Source organism: Macrobrachium nipponense, chromosome 22 (assembly GCF_015104395.2).
Source record: "Macrobrachium nipponense isolate FS-2020 chromosome 22, ASM1510439v2, whole genome shotgun sequence".
Classification (NCBI taxonomy): Eukaryota; Metazoa; Arthropoda; class Malacostraca; order Decapoda; family Palaemonidae; genus Macrobrachium; species Macrobrachium nipponense.
In genome coordinates this window covers 60,058,347-60,077,402 of record NC_087213.1, presented here as the reverse complement: position 1 = coordinate 60,077,402, position 19,056 = coordinate 60,058,347, and positions in this window count along the sequence as shown.

The window sequence follows — 19,056 nt, the reverse complement described above, 5'->3', positions numbered from 1 at the left end:
CTTCTGGTCATTCTGTTGGAATAATCTAGAAGACCGGCTGTGCAGAAAGAGGGAACTCAGTTTTTTCAAGTTAACATCAGCTTTCAAGAATACAATTTTTTTTTTATTATTATTTGTACCACTCTAATTCTAAACAGTACTGAAGGACCTCGCGACCCCTATTGACTACATTTCAAATTAACTCCAACGGCGGGAGGAGGAGGAGGAGGAGGAGGAGCAGTAAACTGGAGGAGTGTAATCCCTGGCTGTTTTGGGAAATCACAGAGCGCACACTTTTATAGGTCATATAGAAGCGGTCACCGTCAGATTAAATCCTTCGGGGATTTCTTCGTTCCTACTCGCGGCTCCTTTTCGAATCCTTTGGCCTTTTCTTCGCCTTTTCCCTCTTGCTTTTCTGCAGTAGGAAGGAAGATATATTTTTTGTGCTTTTTTTTATTATTTTTGGTGTATTCGTTGTGTATGTATTATTAAGCACGTGTTTACACATACATACATACATACATATATATATATATATATATATATATATATATATATATAATATATATATATATATATATATATATATATACATATATACATACATATATATATATGTATATATACATATATATATATATATATATATATATGTGTGTGTGTGTGTGTGTGTGTGAGTGTGTATTATATGTGTGCGTATGTATATAATTACATACAGAATATGTGTAAGTACATACATTTATATTTATAAACTTGTAATATATATTCCTTTATGTTATTACCTTCTTCTTGAATGATTGTATACATATTCTGTCTATTGCACAAATATAATTGTGACTGATGACATGAATTATATCAAGTGAAGAACTTTGCAGAAATCTTCATATGATGAAATATAATGCGAATCGTAGGACAGAAACGCAGTTCAATATTGTATGAAATCACAATGAATATGAATAAAACTTCAGTATAGTGTTAGATTGGTATATCATTCCGGAAGCGTTAGTTTATGTGAACGAAAAGTCCTTTTTGTTATGAAAACGAAACTTGTTTGAACAGGTGGTTAGGCGAGAACGTGTACGTGATATGTTGTTGTTAAGGTTTAAGTTTGAGCAAACTCGTAACCGTCGAGTTTGTTGTATATTTAGAGCTGAAATGATGGCGAAAATTACAATAGCAGTTTGCACAGACGTATATTTGTATCATTGGAAAACGAGGTGTCAGTGGTATATGTGGTATATCGTATATTTAAGTACATATATTGAAAAATGTATTGTATTGCAGTGCACTGAGGTATATTTGTTCGATTGTAAAAGGAGGCATAAGTGGTATATGTTGTATGTCGTTTATTTTAGCAATTATATGTAGAATTTTTTTTATTGCAATAGAAAAATGATTGAAATTTACAGAGAAGGTGTTAAATAATAAATCTTCAGCTTTCTCCCAGATATCCTTGATTCCTGTGTGTGTTCAGATTTAAAATAGCTTTTAAATCCTAAAGTTGTAAAGGATTTACTAAACACACTCACACACACACAAACAATTAAAGACTTCCTGAAAGATATAGGTTTATTCCAGTTTCATATCCACACTTTCCTCCCGGAATCAGTTTTCTCCCGTAAGGCAGGCGTAGTGCCGTCAGAGCATCTCACGTGGTGCACTGTAGGAATTACACATAAAGGTTCTTTGCAGCGTCCCTTCGGCCACGTAGCCGGAAACTCTTTTCATTCCTTTTACTGTACCTCCGTTCATATTCTCTTTCTTCCGTCTGACTTTCCACCATCTCCACCAGTTGTTTCGGAATGCAATTACGAAGTTTTCCTCCTGTTGTACCGTTCAAATCATTTCACACTCAATATCCCTTTCAGCGCTGAATGACCTCATAGGTCCCAGCTCTTGGTTAGCCCAAATTCTGTATTCCTGAAAAGATTGCAGTTTTTATTTTTTTTTTTTTTTGTCATCGTCCTAGTTTCGTCCTAGATTGTGTGTATATATATATATATATATATATATATATATATAGTATATGTATATATATATATATATATATATATATATATATATATATATATATATTATATATATATATATATATATATATATAGACAGGGTGTCCATGAAGTCGCTGACCATTACGAGTATTTATTGCTCAGAATGGTACTGGGATTTTATGGACACCCTGTGTATATATATATATAATATATATATATATATATATATATTATATATATATATATATATATATATATATATATATCCCAAATTCAGTGTGCGCTGGGCGTTCTAAAGGAAAATAGAGTTTGTTTTTATTCACGTTTTTTTTTATTTACTATTTTTTTTTATGCTGTTCAGGATGCCTGTATGTTTAGATTGATGTTGTTTGTGACGTGGTTCTCTTACATGTACGAACTGGGTGGTTTTGACAGTCAAGAGTAAATAATGGATCTTGCAGTCCTTAATTTATCATCGGCAAAGTATCTGTTGTCACTTCGAAATCAAGATGTCGCGCTTGATTTTGTGAATAATACATTTGGGCTTGATTGCTTATGTGGACATGGACTCAAATATATAATATATATACATATATATATATATATATATATATATATATATATATATATATATATATTGTATGCAAGTATTAAGCTACAAATGCCCTTTAATTAACATATATGAAAAACATTAATTCCGGGGTACAGCGGATTGGATGTTAAAGGACGTTTGTAGCTTAATGCATGTATATGAATCACGGTGATGGGATAAAAATTCAATATATATATATATATATATATATATATATATATATATATATATATATATATATGTGTGTGTGTGTGTGTGTGTGTATGATAATGGATGGATGTATATATGTATAAATACATATACAGAATACGTGCCTGTACATATATACATAAAAACACTGAGTATCTCCTCAACATATTGAAATCTACCCAACGCAGACGAAACAAAATACCCATCCCTGCCCGCACCCTCCCCACCCCCACCCCCAACACCGTTCTTCGAAAAGGCCATAATGACTGAGGGGGGATTCCATTAATCAAAAAGTCCTTCGAATTAAATGTATTGTCACCGAGACGGTGCCGAACGACCGATTGCTTTCCCGATAAGACATACCGACGTATCTCGCCTAATTGACTCGCTGCGATGCCCGGATGACAAATTGCTCGAAAGGCGTCTCCACCGCAAAAGGGCGTAGATAGTACCCTCCCCCTCCCCCTCGCTCCCCCTCTTCTTCTCCCCCTCCTCTCTCTCCTGTTCCTCCCCTTCCCCCTCACTTCCCGTCCTCTCCCCTTCCCCTCTTCTTCCCCTCCCCAATCTCCCCTTCCCCTCCCCTCCCCTCTCTACCTCCTCCACCCCTCCCCTCCCCCTCTCCCTCTCCCCGACAGCATCGCCGAGTCATCGTTCTTCTTCGTTAAGCTTCCTGACGAGAGAGTGGGACGTCTACATCTCGATGTATTTTATTGTGACGGTGACTGTGGCAGTCATAATTGCTGGGAGAGGTGGTTGGGGGGAAGGGGGCTTTTTGGGAGGATGGTCGGGTATAGTAGGGGTAGGGGGCGAGTAGGGGAGTCGGGGTAGGGGGAGGAGGAGTCGTTGCTTTCTTTGTAAGTCTTGTTCAGTGGAGGCTTCAGCATTTCTTTGCGATTGTTCGTTTGACGATATATCACCTCGACGAGTGAGAAGCGACGTGAATGATTGGTAGGTACAATCAGCCCTCATTTCCTTGTGTTGTTTTGTATCGAGTTGCTTTATTATTAGTCGGGTCCAGGAAAGGTTACCTCTTCAAATGTTCGTACAGCTGCTAAATCAGTTTTCAGAGGAGATAGAGGGTATTACTGTTGTAGCAACAGAAGAGTTTTACAATGTTTTATATGTTTCTCAGAAACTGGAAAATTAAAAAGAAATTTATTTGTTTCTCAGAAACTGGAAAATTTTAAAATGTTTGATTTGTTTTTTAGGAAATGAAAGATTTAAAAATGTTTTATTTGTTTCTCAAAAACTGAGAAATTTTAAAATGTTTTATTTGTTTCTTAGAAAGTGGAAAATTTTAAAATGTTTTGTTTCTCAGAAACTGAAAGATTTTAAACAATTTTATTTGTTCCTCAGAAACTGAAGAATTATAAAATGCTTTTGTTTCTTTGAAATTGAAAAAATTAAATATTTGTACTTGTCTCTTAGTTAGAAACTGAAAAATTTACGTTTTTAGAAAATAGAAAAAGAGCACTAAGAACATATTAATAAGCGTGAGATGCGTGTGTCGATTCAGAGATTTTTAAATGGTAATTATATGACTTTTTCTACGTAGAACTGACGCTGCCTTCGGCCATAATTATTTTCACTTCTTTTTTATTTTAAAATATATCTTACTGTCTTAGTTTCGGCTTTAGGGTTTCATTATAACCCATTGTCAATTACTCCAGGTGGCTAAAGTTAATTACAAGCTTTAATACATTATTGTGTCAAAGTACTTTTATAAATAAGAAAAAAAAAGCTCCTCTGGATTCTACTCATTTTACTCAGGCATGTATATGAAGATGCATATCAAATGCCTCTTATTTTTTTAAATGTACAGGAGAATTCTCTAATTAAACACTAAGTTCATTAACTTTATGAAACCCAGAATGTAAAATCACAAAAAAATATCCAGAATGTACGAGAATCATGCGGGAGATGATAAAAAATAAAAAAAACATATCAGACGAAACATAACCGCCATTCGTCACAGCAGATAAAACACAAGCATACAGGAAATTGGCTACCAGATGATGATCAGTTGCCAGATACCGCAACATGAGACTTTAAATGCGATAATTGGGCCGCGGTACAAGTCGTTGCCGACCAAAGGCGGAGCAACAACGCCCTAAAGGGAAAGCAACGAGAAGAACAACAACAGCGACATTTGGGCTATTGAAATAAAAAGAGATAGAGATAGAGAGAGAAAAAAATAGATTCACGAAAATATAAGTTATGAAGTTAATGCGGCAGAACGAATGGCCTCAACAAGAGCGGTTGACCGCGGGTGGGGTACGAAATAAAATTGAAAAAAATAAAATTAAATAAAAAAAAAAATTGAAAAGAACTAGAAAAATGAGGTCGGAACAATGACGTCGTGGTTTTGGAAGGCATGGAGACCGCCTGGAAAAATTACATTTTTTGAAGACTTAAGCCATGTTAAGATGAAGACATTTCTTGTGGTTTGGAACAAAAAGTAAAATTGTCTTTTTCTGTTATAAAAAAAAAAAAAACTCCAATTTGTACATAGTTTCCCTTGAAAAATTATATTAATATGTCCGTGTGTCCTAAAAAGTTCTCTCAGCCACACTATCTTACACAAAAGACGATCATAAAGTATCACTTAATCATTGTTTATTGACCGATTAAAATAACTGGCGCTTATTGATCGAGTGAAAGCATCGTTTATTGACTGACTAAAACAACTAGCGCTTATTGATCGATGAAAACATTGTTTATTTACCGATTAAAACAACTGGCGCTTATTGATCGAGTGAAAGCATCGTTTATTGATCGAATGAAAGCCTCGTTTATTGACCGACTAAAGCAACTGGCCCTTATTGATCGAATGAAAGCATCGTTTATTGACCGACTGAAACAACTGGTTCTTATTGATCGAATGAAAACGTCGTTTATTGACCGATTAAAACAATAGGCGCTTATTGATAGAATGAAAGCATCGTTTATTGACCGACTGAAACAACTGGTTCTTATTGATCGAATGAAAACGTCGTTTATTGACCGATTAAAACAACTTGAGCTTTTTGATCGAATTAAACATCGTTTATTGACCGACTAAAACAACTTGCTCTTATTGATCGAATGAAAACGTCGTTTATTGACCGATTAAAACAACTGGCGCTTATTGATCGAATGAAAGCATCGTTTATTGACCGACTAAAACAACTGGCGCTTATTGACCGAATAATACAATAGACGAAATGCGATAAACTCCGACTGGCAAATCTCAAAACCATAATCATTTTATTGACTGAATGACCAAATCACCTGGCGTAACGTCATGAACTCGGACGGATAAAAAATCCCGGACAAAAATTCCTACAGTGCAACAGGTGCGGATTGGAATTAATTCCTGAAGCAAGTCGTAATAAAACAGCGTGGAAGAAATCGTTAATAATAATGGTCATAATTTAGTTCAGAACCGTCTGGCCAAGTCATTCTCTTTTCAGGCCTTTGTTCGGTAAAATGGTCTGGTCAGGAATCTGGACTTCGTTTGGTAAAGTTACTGGGATTATAGTTGACTTTATTCGGTAAAATGGTCAAGAATCTGAACTTTTCATAAAGTTACTGGGATTTCAGTTGACTTTATTCGGTAAAATGGTCAAGAATTTGGACTTCGTTTGATAAAGTTACTGGGATTTTAGTTGACTTTATTCGGTAAAATGGTCGAGAATCTGGACTTTTCTTAAAGTGACTGGAATTTTAGTTGACCTTTTTTTCAGCAAAATTATCTAGAATCTGCGCTTTTCATAAAGTTACTGGGATTATAGTTGACTTTATTCGGTAAACTGGTCAAGAATCTGGACTTCTTTTGTTAAAGTTACTGAGATTTTTACCAACTTCTCACATATACATAAGATAGACAGGTTAAATTGTTCGACAGTGCATCTTATTTCACCAACGATCATTTATTGTTATGGATTAAAATGAAACAGTTTCCAAGTACAACAACAAAATCCATAGAGAGAGAGAGAGAGAGAGAGAGAGAGAGAGAGAGAGAGAGAGAACCTCATCAATATATTAACTTGTAATGATTCAAATAACAAACTAGTATCCAAGAACAGCAACAGAGTCCTTAGAGAGAGAGAGAGAGACAGAGACAGAGACAGAGAAAAAAAAAACTCTCATCAATATATTAACTTGTAATGATTCAAATAACAAAATAGTATCCAAAATCATAATGGTAGAAAATCATAAATGAAAATAGTACATGGAGAGAGAGAGAGAGAGAGAGAGAGAGAGAGAGAGCTCTCAATATATTCGCCAGCAGGCAACTAACTGTCCGACTGTATCAGTTGACAAGCAAATTGGACGGCAATTACCACTCAATCGACCAGCCGATATATCATTGTAATTGGTGTCATTGTATCCCTTTCAGAACACGATGCAAGCTAATAGGCATGATTCATCGTATTCATTATCGGAGAAGAGTAACCACTCTGTTCTTTATAAAGCACTGGTAAATACGCTAGTCAATAAATACCTTATTTAATAGTTGGGACGAAATGTCGCTATCTTCCAAAGTAAATTGGTGAAAAAAAAACAAAGCCGTTTATAGACATCAGCTGTTCTTATTTACTGAATTTGTAAAAAAAAAAAAATAGCTTTATAAATAACCTGAGTGTTCGCTTACTCATGGAGTAAGCCTACGAACTTCTTTGTTGTTGTTGTTGTTGTTGATAAGGGGGGGAGGGGGTTGGTTAGTAAAGCCTAAAAAGGCATGAAAAAAAGGTGTTAAGGGTACAGGAATTTCAGGATAGGATATTTAAGGTTTATTTATTAGAATGAAAACGTAATAAATAATGTGCATGTTAAACATACAAAATATAATTCCTAATAAATTATGGCATTTTTATTTTTATTTTCGCTGGTAAACTAACGCTCTATTTGACCGTAGATGTTAGCCCGCGCCTTGAGTAAGCTGGAGGTTGGATCACGCCTTGTTCTTGTCTAGTAGTAAGAGAGAAATAACCTTTGGATGTTCTTGTGCAAAGATTGTTGCGTGAAACAAATAATCCTTTCTTGCAAAGTAACTTGTTGCACGAAATAAGACGAAGTGAACGGTCGATTTCTTCTGCTCAGTATATTTTGATATAAAAGAACTCTTATATTAGGTACCCATAAGTGCATTTTGCTTTATTCACTCCAGAAAATGAGCGATCAATGGAAATTTACCTTAGATTATCATCTAAAGACTCCTTTTCTGTAACTTGATGCTTAGTGACTGACAAGAATCAGTTTTTCCATAAAGCTGTTTTGGATATTTGAACAAATTTCACCGATTGTAGCAAAATAACCATTATAACGAGTTAATTACAAAGTTTCAAATACGATTAAGTTAAAAAAGCAAAGAAAAATCATTTTTAATCATTTAACTACCTTAAACACCCAAAAAGAATATTTAACTCTAGTACGATTTAAAAGCAGACCTGTGTCATCTGATATTTCAAAGTAAGTTATTCGTTTTCCTCTGTGTTCATCCTAAAAGTAACGGAGGTTGTTAAATAATCATTGTCGAAACATTACGAAAAATAACCGAAAGAAGTTGAGAACGGGCTCCCTAAATCTTCATGATAACGTTGGTTCAATTAAGGGTGCGTCGGAAACTTATCACGCATAAATCAGAAACATGTTGGATACAAGTCATCGACTTGATGGTAGTCCTAACCAGGTTTTCGTAAGATTATCGTCTATCGTTTGTGAAAGATTCTATCTCCACTTATATTCCTTGACTTAGTTTTTACATGCATGTTACATGTATCCGATTAGTTGCCAACGAGTGTTTGGGACATGTTGTACTATAATGTAGAAGCAATTTTAGGGACATACAACCAGTTTATTTATTTATTTATTTTTTTATCACTGCATTTAATGATAATGAATTAGTCATTGTAATAGAAGTTTATTTCTTCTCGTGTAAGATCTTTTGAGAATTTACAAAATAATTGTTTTAAGCAATCCGATTTCGATATACAATACCTATAGAGAGAGAGAGAGAGAGAGAGAGAGAGAGAGAGAGAGAGAGAGAGAAAGTGGCATAACTGGCCCCTGAGGAGAAATGAAAAATGAATTAGGGAAAATCTCTGGCTCATGGAAGTAATAATTATTCATAGGCTGATATTTTTCCAGCCGAGCGATTACCTCGGGGAGGTAATTAATTGAACTCCGCAATTTATTTTTTTTTCCCTCGTGATTTTTTCTTCCGCCAGGATGGACTACATTTTCATTTCGGCCAATTAATTTGAAGCCTAAGGCTAATAAGGAAATTACGAAGCGAAATAGCTATCTGTGCTGCTCAAATTCTTTTGGAAATAGTTGCTGGGGTGTGTTTACTTGCACATTACTAAATGAGATTTTAGACGTACATACATACATATCATATATATATATATATATATATATATATATATATATATATATATATATATATATATATATATATATATATATATATATATATATATATATATAGTATATATATATATATATATATATATATATATATATATATATATATATATATATATATATATATATATATATATATAATATATATATATATATATATATATATATATATATATATATATATATATATATAATACTATATATATATATATATATATATATATATATATATATATATATATATATATATATATATCGAGCTACAATGTCCTTTAATATCTAATTCGCTCTACCTCGGAATTAATATATTTTCATATATGCTTAATATATGAAAATATATTAATTCCGAGGTAGAGCGAATTAGATATTAAAGGACATTGTAACTCGATATATGTATATGAATCACGGAAATCTGATATGACTTATAGATTGGCTACGTGCTGTCAAAAGCACTACAAACACTACCGGAGTCGAGGTGGGTTGATGTTGTCTCCAAACCAACTAATTACCTGCGCGCGAAAGGTATATATGAGTGTGAGAGGCGACATGAACTTTTAGCTTCTCGCGGTGGTGTAGTAGGTAAAAGCTTCACTGACGTTCCTGGATTTGAAAGGATCCATGGGTTCGTGCCCTGGTCCAGGCAAGTCTATTATCGAGAAAAAATTCCCCTTCGGTTAAGCATATATGAAAATATATTAATTCCGAGGTAGAGCGAATTAGATATTAAAGGACATTGTAGCTCGATATATGTATATGAATCACGGAAATGTGATATGACTTATATATATATATATATATATATATATATATATATATATATATATATATATATGTAACATAAAAGAGGGCTTTGTTAAGACAATATATTTTAGATACCCTTGTAAGGTGTGATGCTATGACTTTCTTAGAATGTAGGAGTCATCATTTAACTTCCTTAGAGACAGTGGTCCGAGGGACAAGCCTTGGAAGTGCTGACGCATCCTTCCTTGGGTGGCGTGTTGCTAAAGTTGCTGTCTTAGCAGATCAGTGCAAGTCGCTATGCACTGGCAGGTCGCAGAGATGCCTTTGAAACTGGTTCTAGGCAGTTACCTGGGGCGTGGACAATGTGTGTGAGTTCGTACGTGTGTGCGAGCTTTTCCCCTACATATGAGAATGTAGGATTACCATGGTGATAGATCATTACTGAGGCGGCAGAAGCCAAGATGGCTTCTGCAAAGATGTTTTTAGAGAAGTGTTTGTGCATACTGTGTTGAATGGGTAAGCATACTTATGTCTCCAGCCAAAGATGTGGCTGGATAGTATTTGAATATTTATTTCAGAGATGTTCTATTTCATATGATCTTTTGATTTTAGTCTTGTGCTTATCGAGGTGTTCTCCTGCCTTCTAACAGGCGGTTCTGGAGAAAGGGGAATTGATCTGGAGAAAGGGGATCTGACTTAATTAATATGAGAACTTAAATAATGTGTCATGGTGTTACTAAGGAGACTGTATTATGACTTGCCCAGTTTTGATGACTAAAACGATGTTGGTTATTTTGGGGGAATATGGAATGGGCTATCTGAGTTCAATCATTCATTTAATCTTTTTGTTAAGAACCTGGGTTTATTTAGCTAATGCTTTGTTCTTAAATAAATGTTATTTTTTATAAGCCCACATGTCTGATTTAGTTGCCTTAGGTGACGGAGAGAGAGAGAGAGAGAGATGGATAGAGAGAGAGAGAGAGAGCGAGAGAGTGTTGCCAGTTGCCTTAGACGCACGATCCATTGCTACCTTTTAAAATGGAAGAACCGAGATCTAGGATCTCGGTTATAGTGGTAGCAGCGGTTTTTGAACCGTATTACACCTTTTGTGAGATTAATGGCAGCTTAAAGAGGCTGTTTTGAGAGAGTCTGGTTGTGTAAATGTGTTAGGTTTTCAATTAATAGGTGACAGATGATAAGAATTTTTCAGCCGTTGGTTCTGGTACTGGGAGGGAAATATTCAATTAGCGTCAGCATTTTGACCCCGTGAGGTGCCTTCGAGAGTCTCTGTCGCTCAGTAGGGCCTTGTGAGTGCGCGTTTGTCAAAGTGTTTGCCGTTCAAGTATCGAGTTGTTCTTACACACGCAAGTATGTGTGTATTCGGGTGTTTATTTGTGCGCGAGTCGGCGATCCTGTGTTCTTTCATTGACGGTGTGAGTGTTACATTATTTTTTTTTTATTTTGTGTATGAATCATTTTTAGAGTTAAAGAGGTAGTTCAGATTACCATTTTTTTTCCATAGGAGCAGAACGTGATGAGATTTTTGTTTTCTTGGCACATGTTTAGAGGCGACGTGTTCGTCCTTTTTTTTAATACATATGTACGCGTGTGAAGGTTTTTCATGCATACAACTCAATTCTCGAGGTGGTTGGAGACAGCGCTCGCTCATGCATACGCACTCAGCGTATTTTGTTAATAGCCAGCAAAAGGGAGACTAGTGTGATTCAGGGGGAATGTTTGAAGGGAGGGTGAATATTTTTTCTTTGTGCCAGGCTTGTTGGGGTGGGTTTGGCCTTGATAGAAAAGTTCATTGCCATGCCATATCAGCTGATAGCCACTGAGGGATGATATAATATATGTATATATATGTATATATATTTGTATGTCTGTTTACATATATATGTTAATAATATATATATATATATATATATATATATATATATATATATATCATACATATACATATAGTATGCCTGTAAATTTATCAAAAACTATTTTGCAATCAGATAACCATATTCAGATCAAAATAAGAACATTATTTATTTGCCACACCATCTAACTAACATACAGCAACACATACATATGTATACATCTAGTATTCACAATCATACACGTATGCAAATAAGTATTCAAGTACTCCAAGAGGTCGGTACAGACAAGCACTTTTCCCCTTCCTGTATTCACACCTTGGCAAATCTTTCTCAGTTCTGTATATAGTCCTTGATTGTTGGACGTTGGGAACTTTAAACCGATGGACCGTGACCTTTGACCTCGGTGTTCTCTAATTCGGGCCTTCGATGACCCCCGAGGGTCAGCTGGCATGAACTATTCATTGTTCGCTGAATATTGGAGTTCTTTCCAGTAAAGAAATGGCTGCAAAGATTTTGGTTGGAGTTTTTGATATGTAATATTTTTTTTTTTTTTTACGATTTTGATAAATTTTTGGTGATATATGTTTATGTAAGTTCATTTTTCAGCAACTATTAGTGCTATTTGTGGCTTTCAGTTGAATTCTTAGTGATTCATATACAGTTTTAGCAGTTTCAGTAGACTTTTTTCAATGACTTATAAACAATGAACAGTTCTTCAGTAAACAATTTTAGCAGGTTTAGTAGACTTTTCAATGACTCAATGACTCATAAACAATGAACCATTCTTCAATAAACAAGTTTTGCAGTTTCAGTAGATTTTTCAGTGACTTATAAACAGTGACTTATAAACAATTCTTCAATAAACAATTTTAGCAGTTTGAGTAGACATTTTTTCAATGACTTCAAATCAACGACGTACAAACAGTTCTTCAACAAAGACTCTCACATACGTGTTAACTTCTCTGGACTCATTGTAACCCACTACCACTCACACCAGACTCCCAAGGCCTGTTGACATTCGCTTGAAATCGAGTACCCGCAACGTCGTGCCTACACGACCGACCAATAACGTTAAGAACATGCGTTGCATGGAGCAAATGATAGTGAAAGTATAGTGTTACGCAGATTAAGAACATGCGTTGCATGGAGTAAAAGACAATGAAAGTATAATGTAAACGCTGATTAAGAACATGCGTTGCATGGAACAAAAGATAATGAAAGTATAATGCAAACGCTGATTACGAACATGCATTGCATGAGGCAAATGATAATGAAAGTATAATGTTACGCTGATTAAGAACATGCGTTGCATGGAGCAATAGATAATAAAAGTATAATGTAAACGCTGATTAAGAACATGCGTTTCAAGGAGCAAAAGATAATGAAAGTATAATGTTACGCTGATTAAGAACATGCGTTGCATGGGGCAAATGATAATGAAAGTATAATGTTACGCTGATTAAGAACATGTGTTGCATGGAGCAAATGATAATGGAAGTATAATGTTACATGTTACGCTGATTAAGAACATGCGTTGCATGAAGTAAATTATAATGAAAGTATAATGTTACACTGATTAAGAACATGGGTTGCATGGGGCAAATGATAGTGAAAGTATAATGTTACGCTGATTAAGAACATGGGTTGCATGGGGGCAAACGATAACGAAAGTATAATGTTACGCTGATTAAGAACATGCGTTGCATGGAGCAAATGATAGTGAAAGTATAATGTTACGCTGAGCAATTAATAGCGAAAGCATAAGGTTACGTTGAGCAAATAATAGTGAAAACAAGTTTACACTGAAAGCACTGGATTGCATGAAGCAAATGACAGTGAAAACATGTGTTGCTGTGAAAACAGGAACTGCATTGACGGAAGGACAGTGAAAACGTGACTACAGGGGTTGAATGACAATGAAAAAAAATTTTCCCTGAAAGAAATAACAGTGAAAACAGTAGTTGCATGGAACAAACGATAGTGAAAACAGTGTGCATGAAATAAAAAGGACAGTGAAACCAGTGGTTGCATGAAATTAAAATGATAGTGAAAACAGTGGTTGCGTGAAATCAAAATGATAGTGAAAATAGTGGTTGCATGAAATTAAAATGATAGTGAAAACAGTGGTTGCATGAAATAAAAATAGTAATGAAAACAATGGTTGCATGAAATAAAAAAATAGTAGTGAAAACAATGGTTGCATGAAATAAAAATGGTAGTGAAAACAACGGTTGCATGAAAAATAATATGATAGTGAAAACAATGAGTGCATTGACTAAACAATAGTTAAAACGGTGGTTACATAGACTAAATGACAATGAAAACATTGGTTGCATAAAACAAATTGCAACCAAAACAATGACGCCATTTAACAAGCGATAATTCAAATCAGCCCTTGCAGTAGAAGCAAAAATAAAAATGTGAAAAACAAAACAACACAGGCAGACATAGTGAAAAAAACACAATACAGGCAGACAAAAAAAACGTTTAAAAACAAAATAAAACACAGGCAGCACAAAAAAACAACACAAGCAGACAAAAAAAAAACGTTTAAAAACAAAACACAACACAGGCAGCAGCAGACACCCACTGCAAACAGGGACTCGTCGAAAAAAACAAAAGAAACTAAACGAAATGGGAAGACGACGTCACTCGTTTAATCCTTTAGGTCTCCACAGCGGGGCAATAACCATGCCAGGTTTATGGAGGAAACGTGGCAATTATGGTTTACAAATGTTCGTGCTAAGAGATTGCTGCATACTTGGGTTGGTTTGATGGTTTGGGAGGACGGGGAGCGGGGGACGGGGGGAAGAGGGGGGCCGTTTTCTCTCAATTCCTTTTTTCGTCTTTTTTTTTCCTCGTTTGCTTTTGGGGTTACACTTCGTTGCTTGGAAAACGATGATATATTAATATTAAACGATAATGGTGAGGAAATCCAAAGTGGTGTAAATTTAAAATATGTATATATAATTGTCTATAAAAAGCGAGAGTTTTCCAGAACTTGAGAAGGAGAACGAGCAGGTTCTCAAAAGATCTCGTTTTGTTTGTATGTTTTTAACATAATGTTTACGCCAATGCCGTTGTGGATCTCTTCACCATTTTAGTGACTCATGCTACAACGAGATTTTTATGAATAATAATAATAATATAAAATAATAATAATAATAATAATAATAATAAATAATGAAAATGATATATTTTTCTACTTGTACTGTGTCTAGAGTTAATCTCTAGAAAGAAATAATGATAATTTTTTACAGACAGTGTTTGTAAAGGGAAGAACATTCACTTTTCATTTGCATACTCACACAATTGTGTATGTTAAGGGAATTATATATATATGTAATATATAATATATATATATTATATATAATATATATATATATATGCAAAGTAATCAACACACAATCACGTATAGAACAACAAAAGAAAAAAAAAAGTTTATCCCATATCGGGATCTTTCAAGTGAAAAGCAACTGGCTCTGTATGGTTCAGTTGGCAGCTGCCTTGCCTTTCAATCGATGTATATATATATATATATATATATATATATATATATATATATATATATATATATATATATATATATATATGCAGGGTGTCCATAAAGTCCCAGTACCATTGCAAGCAATAAATACTTGTAATGGTACTGGGACTTTATGGACACCCTGTATATTGAGTGTGTGTGTGTGTGTATTATACGCGTGTATCCAGCACAAACTTCGTGCGTGAATAAATCACGAGAGCTCACTCAGGAATGCGAATTGAATCGAAGCGCAGACGCGTCCATGTAAAACTATGAAGACTAATAATGTAAAGGCAAACCGCGTGCCTTCTCCTAGTAGTACTTATGGTATCGATTGTACAGATTCAATACATCTTCCCGCTGCGCCACCTGTCGTCGGGTTATTGGGCGATGACAGACCCTCCTCCAGTGCCAGAGTAAATGTTTTTATGACGGTTTTCCTGTGTATTCATGATTTATTGTCTTCGAGAGCACTCCCCGCCCCCCCCCCCCTCCCCCCCCCTTAGCAGCTTGTCGAACGCATTACAAGCCTTATCAGCTCGGTGTGTTTCTCTCTCTCTCTCTCTCTCTCTCTCTCTCTCTCTCTCAGTCTCTCAGTTTATACACTGGCGCACACAAATGAACGTAGAAATGTTTAGGATGCGTATCACATTGATTCTTTGTAAGTTCTCTCTCTCTCTCTCCACTCTCTCTCGCTCTCTCACTCTCTCTCATATACTATATTAGTAGATATATATATAATATATATTTATATATATATATATATATATTATATAATCTGTCATGCCCTTATGAGACAATGTAGTATATCGCACTTGTAGAAGCTTATTTCTCTCTCTTGTATACATATGTCTATATATATATATAATATATATATATATATATATATATATATATATATATATATATGAAATACGTGCAGCCCTTTTGGGAGGATTTATAGTATATCGCACCTGTCGAAGCCTCTCTCTCTCTTCTCTCTCTCTCTCTCTTCGCCAGGACGCTGCTTGGTCACTTCCCCGAACCACCGCTAATGATAAGATTGTCCTCAATCCATGACCCACCCTGGTAAACTATGCTTTATTTTTTCCCCTCCTTTCTATTATGGGCGTCGCCCACAATAAATGTCGCCCCCTCACGCCTCCCACATTTGCGCGCCCATATATGAGGCGAGGTACCCTGTGGTATGTGTCCTGCGTACTCTTTTATATTTCTTTACGCGTTTTGACGCAAATGCCGACGGTGCCGTTGGCGTATTTTGCCAATCTCTGGTCTTCGGTGAAGAGGAGAGAAATGTGAGATAATGTAAACAGAATTATTTAGATTTTTTTTCTTCCTTTTTTTTAAATAAATGAGTTTTACGCATTTTTACGCTGAAACCGATGGTTTGTCAACTCATTTTCCCCATTTGTCGTAAAAATAAAATGGTACAAAAAAGATTTTATATATTCTAGAATAATGCTGTAGAATCGATTTATTTCTCCATTCCTGTTTTTTCGATTTAAAGAAAATATTTAGAATCTGGGAAAACGTAGGAAAGGATAGGACTCCAAAGCTCATTGTAGAAGCGTTGTTTCTGCTCGCCTGTCCTTTAAAAGTGAGATAGGGTGTCTTGGCAGGTGTTACACGTCTTCCTGGGAGGAAAAAGCTGAGGACTCGAGAGGAACTTAAGACTGGACTGTAAAGATATTGAAATTTGAATATTAATGGCTTTTTATTATTCATACTTAACATTATTTATGAGCAATGGAGCGCCAACGCCTGAAGGCTATTTATCTTTCTTAGTCCACCTGTTTTTATTTATTTTTTTATTATTTCTTTTTATATGCGAAGGCGTAGGACTGTGGCTATTATAATCTCAGTTAGTGACTGAATGTGTGTTTAAGCTTATTTATAGATTATATCTCAATGTATGATATAATATTTGAAGAAGTGACATTTGAAGATGATATGTTAATTTATGTTGATAATGGGGGAATATATGCACTCTTTTTAGTTCTTGAATGTAGCCATGTTACTTTGTATTGATAGGGAGAATTACATATTCTATACACCTAGTGTATAGTTCTTGAATGTAGCTACGTTAATTTGTATTGGTAGGAGGGATTCTATACACGTAGTCTAGATGTGTATGTAGATGATTTCATGTACTTATTTGTGTGTGAAAGGATACATACATTATCGGCATTCGTGCATTTGTGTATTATTATTCTAGTTAAGTGTTTGCGTGACCGTTTTACGTACATTTGCATCGTTATATGTTTACACGAAGATTAATGTGATTTGGTGCGTAAATGACTTATACTCTATACCAGTATTGGAAATGTAAATATTTTATAAAACAGCGTATCTAAGAAGAATGTATTCAAATTGAAATATTTTGTAAAACTTATTTTTATGTTACATTCATTGTCCTATTTTTAGGCGATTTTTGAAGTCATTTTTGAAACACAAATCAGTCATCAAAAAGTTATTTGAAAATATGGACTCTAAGAATTGCAAAGCCGTGTTTGACAGCTTCACAGTAGATGTTTAATCATAGGTCACGTATCGTCACAGCCAGACAGACATTGGTATTTGAAGTGAGGTACGGAGACAGACAGACAGACAGACAGACATTTGTATTTGAAGTGAGGCAGGAAAATATACTGTTGATTAATGTCTCGTTTACTCCACTTAATCTCGACTGGTTGAAAGGAAGGATAATTAAGTGTCAACACAGGTGATGCCGCTTCGTACATACATATGTTCCTGGTTTTAATTGGGATAGTTCTCTCTCTCTCTCTCTCTCTCTCTCTCTCTCTCTCTCATAAAAGATTAAGATAAATGATAAAGGAAAATCACGCAGATGCAGTTAAAAGAAAATAAGAAAACAAATGTTTTTTATTTTATTTACTTATTTATTTATTTTGTAGGTGACTCGACATAATGAAATACAACCGCTGTGCTGCTTTCAGGTGTGTATGTGTGTGTACACATTTCAGTATACACAGATACACACATGACACCCTGACGATACATTCTTGTGAATACACATGTCAAAACATCCAGTATTATCACAAGATTACAAGCTCCACATTAAAAACGTGCGCACTTCGTGCTTCTCAATATTTTTGAATATACACGCAAACACCCTGTATTTTTACTCTGTATTTTTAAATACACACGCAAGCACCCTTTCTTTTTACTCTGTATTTTTAAATACACACGCAAGCCCCCTTTCTTTTTACTCTGTATTTTTAAATACACACGCAAGCACCCTTTCTTTTTACTCTGTATTTTTAAATACACACGCAAGCACCCTGTATCTTTACTCTGTATTTTTAAATGCAAACACGCAAGCACCTTTTTATTTTTTACTCTGTATTTTTAAATACACACGCAAGCACCCTTTCTTTTTACTCTGTATTTTTAAATTTTTAAAACACACGCAAGCACCTTTTATTTTTACTCTGTGTGTTTTAATACACACGGGCCAGCACCCATTGTATCCTTTACTCTGTATTTTAAGCACACGCAAGCACCTTTCTTTTTAAAACTCTTTATTTTTAAATACACACGCAAGACCCTGTAGTTTTTCTGATTTTTAAAATAACAGAACACCCTTTCTTTTTACTCTGTATTTTTAAATACACACGCAAGCACCCTGTATCTTTACTCTGTATTTTTAAATACACACGCAAGCACCCCGTATTTTCACTCTATATTTTGTAAATACACACGCAAGCACCCTTTATTTTTACTATATTTTTAGAT